A 4,337-nucleotide genomic window follows, 5' to 3' on the forward strand; every position below is an offset into this window, starting at 1 on the left:
CGATGCAGGGCAGTGTTATTAAAACCATTTATTGCTGGATTATATACCCATGACCATTACATAAAAATGCTCTATATATATCATTTAAATTGTAGTTAGTCCTTTTAATGTCAGTCAGTCAGTCAGTCACTTGCTGTCTAAGCAAGCAGTTTTTGGCCAGACTAAACTGCGATGTTAACCAGACATGATGTGGGTAGTCAAAAGTCTGGTTCCAGTAAGACTATCCTCTATTTAGCATAACGGCTCAGGGCCTGCATCTGAGCACCATGAATCATGTTTGATCCCCACACCTCTACATACAGCGAGGAGGAGAGACGTTCAAGCGCAGGGTTGGAAAATGGGCAGAATTAATGTACACTTGATAAAAAGGCGAGGGAGACGAGGTAAGAGGTGTAAAGAGTCGTGACGACCTTCTGGTGGCAGAACGCACACCCAAAGTCCCTCTGTGATCCACGGATCCTCGAGCTCTTATAATGGGAACATTACACATCAATGTGAGTAGCTATGCAAGCATTTCTCTGAGCTTGTACATTTACAGTCTGTTCTGTTCTGCAGTGGCAAAATGCACTAACTGCACATCTTGTTAAACCTTTGTTATGACTGTATTTTATGTTTACATTTAAATCAATTATTTTGTGTAGGGCTTTATGTAGCTAAAACAAATTGGAAAAGTTTCTTAATGACTTAAAAGCTGTTTTATACATCAGTAAATCAAGACAGTGACTAAACAGTCAACTTTACAAAAATCTAAACTTTTATTACATTTAAAAAAAAAAAATATATAAACACAAAAAGTGAGTAAAAAACAGACTGTTTTAGCCCAGTGGATATTTGTTTTGCGTTAATATTAGTGTGTGCAAATTTACTTAGTAATAACATGACACAATAAAACTAAACACAGCATCCAAAATGTTACTGGAACATATTACAAAAATATTACGTCTCATTATCAATCCAGTTAACACTTTTGCTGTTTGACATTTGAAACCGTTTCTCTCTGATGCTGACACTGAGAAGAGCATGTTAAAAGTTAAATAAGTCAAGTATTGTTTAGTTTGTGATTGGTTGTTGGTTTGTATCATATTTGAAACACATTTCTAAGGCCTCTAAATGATGCCTTCTGTTGTCTGATCGATAGTTTATACTTTTTTAGCAAGAAATAGTATAATTTAGTCTAATTGTACAAACATCAACCTTCAGCTTGAGCTTCACGTGTCTTTCTGCTGTCAAATCTTTACTGATTTTATAAAGCAAACGTCAGAATAACTGTAGTAATATTTCCAGATGAACACTTACTGGACTGAAGCAGCTCAGCTTTACTTGATTCTCCATCAATCATTTTTTTTTAGAAAAATCAGTGTGTCTCAAATCTGATCATCAGGATCTTTTGAGGAGCGTTTATTTGTTCATCTCTCAATCATCATTGGATTGCATTGCATTATATGTTTGGATCATTTAAATCTCATCTTACTAAGACATATTATTGGAGATACAGAGAGACGACTGATATTTATAGCATTTTATGTAAGTATCTGCGATACTGTTATAAAGATCTCATTGATTTACATTACAAGCATTCAGAATTTCATTTTACTTTTTGTCATATAAATATCAGCATCTGCATAATCTTGCCCAGAGCTGTTTTTCCTTCATATCCTCACTATATCATACTATATGAGCCATAAAAGCCTGATGTATCAAATATTATAATGAACAAAAATATATATGGAACTGTTTAAATTTAAGATTTAATATGGTTTAAAATGTTCCATTTAAAAATTATATATTTCAAATGTCAGGCTTTACAGGATTAAACAATAACGGTACATCCGACAGAAAAAAACGTACCTGTGCTTTAGAAGTTGATCATACGCTTCACAGCCTCAAAGCACTTCCACTTGTCAGGGATGTAGAAGGGCTCAAAGATGTGAGGGAAGGGCGTATCATACCCACAAACCCTGCTGATGGGAGCCTCCAAGTTGAGGAAACACTCCTCCTGCAGAAAACACAGTCAGCTCCATCAACAGTTTGTACCATACACATAAACCTATACAAAAAAATGTGTCAAATACTTAAGAAATCAACTATTTTCAAATTGTAGAGATCTGACATTAAAGTTATGAAACATTAAAGAGATGAAAATTCTATTCAACCGATGCTTTAAAAAGTTCATACAGAGATCATGAAATTCAAACAATCACACAACACTTTACATGACGAAGAGATTTAATTTAGGCTTTTTCTCACATATGAACCTAGATCAACGCACATATATATAGAGTTCATCAAATATGGTAAACAGAAGCTCAAACGTGCTTGCTTGATGTGAAAGAACCAACAGGTTTGGTCTTGCACATCAAGCAACCGACTAAACCACTCGATTCGATGTCTTTATAAACTTTACAATGTATTGAAACGTGAATGTTTTGGTATAATAGACTTTCAATGGAGGGACAGAAGGTTTCATCAAGTCTTTGGAACGACGTGAGGGTGGGTAAATGACGACTTGTGTGTGTGTGTGTGTGTGTGTGTGTGTGTGTGTGTGTGGATTATTGCTTTAAAGAGTACTTTTCTGTTGATCAGAGGAAAATAAGCTAAATAGAGTGGCTGCAGATTTGACGTACTTGACGTACTTCTAACCCAAAAACTTCTAGTTCCATCATTCCGAAGTCAATGGGTTTTTGGTTAAATGTCTAAAATGTCTACTCTGGTTAGCACAATATATATTCATGTTTTTTCTACAACATAAAATAAATCAGTAATACCACCTTGTGAATTTTTTCAAAAGCTTCTACGTGTCTTGAGTAAGGCGGTTGCTAACAAGTGTCTAAATGTGTCTATAGAGGTTGTCGGTACATTAACGTCATCACACCGTACGCTTTCACAGCCTCATTGTGTTTATAATCACACTTTTGGAAACTATTCTAACTCAAACTTTCATTACTGAAAGAGTGATCAGAAGCTTTATGGTGATGACATTTAAGTCATGTGACTGTAATGTATTTTGTTTATAGACTATGTTTGGCTTTTTACTTCTGGTGATTATATTTAGGCTTCAAAACTAATGAAAGTTTTGTTCATTTGTGTATTACCGTGATGAACAAAACATGTAAGAATCATAGACTTTTGTTGGTCACGTTGGTCACAGTATGCAATAATCCAAATGCCAATGGAAAAATCCTATTGGGTTTTTGTCGAGGGAAGATTGGGAAGATTTTAGTCAAAGCCAATGTTGAACTTAAGAACATGACCTGAATATGGAGGAACAAGAAAACTATTACGGTGTCCAAAATCAAGAGCGACATGATCAACAGCAACAAATGGAAAAATCAGATTTTTTTTCCTCAGTCGTGACCCCAACGAGCAGTTGGTTTCTATTTAAGCTTCTAGAGCAGATTTGGAGGACAATAAAATAAGGCATCAAGCCCCAAATGGAAGCTGAACAAACCCAACTGCCAAATGACAAAACACACACAAAAAAAAAACACTTATTTGCACAGAACCTTTAAAATTTGTGCATCAGAAAAACATTAAAAGAGTCTAATAAAATCTGAAATCTACGGTCTATGAAGACACCTCCAACTCTTAATGGACGCTCCCTATTCAAATCCGAACACGGAAAGTGCATGAGCTAAGTGTGAAACAAGTCACACTTTGGGCGAACTCCTTCGTCTGCTGGCGTTTTCTGAAGTGGCTACAAAAGAGCGTCACGCTTCATTAAAAGGGCTTTGTGCTTGCCTTACATGATGGCCTGTATAAACAAAAGAAATGTGTTTCAGATTTGCATCGGGAGGCAGTTCCAGCTCTGAGGAGAGATGTCAGGAAAGGCTCTGCAGGTCCTGGATGCTCGAGTCCGGTCCGGTCTCAACCAGCCTGGCATCCTGCTGCTCCGCTACATATAATCACCGCTTTGGGATTTGATGTGGCATGACGAACCTAGTGCTTCTGCTGCTCAGAAATAGTTTTATCTACACGGGATGAATCTGAATCTGAAGCGTGCGGTTTGTAATGACTGGAAATGGACTCCAGGAAAGGACACATCAGGACATCAGCTGATAAGACAGCAGTTAAAATTAGATGCAATGCATTCACAACAATGTGCTCTCAAACTTTTGATGTTTTTAGCATTTACATTTGTTCATCTGTGATTTTTATCTTCTCTTTTACCATCATGGCTTGGATAATGGAGGATGTTATTTGAAAAGCAGCATAAAAGTAGTTTAGTAGTAGTTCACAAATGTAAACATACAGCAAACCAATCTAACATCAGCTAAAGCAACACATCACACTGTGTGTTATACTTTATGGGTCGGGGGGGGGGCACATTTGGGGGCAAC

This window comes from Sinocyclocheilus rhinocerous, unplaced genomic scaffold (assembly GCF_001515625.1).
Source record: "Sinocyclocheilus rhinocerous isolate Xijiao unplaced genomic scaffold, SAMN03320098_v1.1 scaffold216, whole genome shotgun sequence".
Lineage (NCBI taxonomy): Eukaryota > Metazoa > Chordata > Actinopteri > Cypriniformes > Cyprinidae > Sinocyclocheilus > Sinocyclocheilus rhinocerous.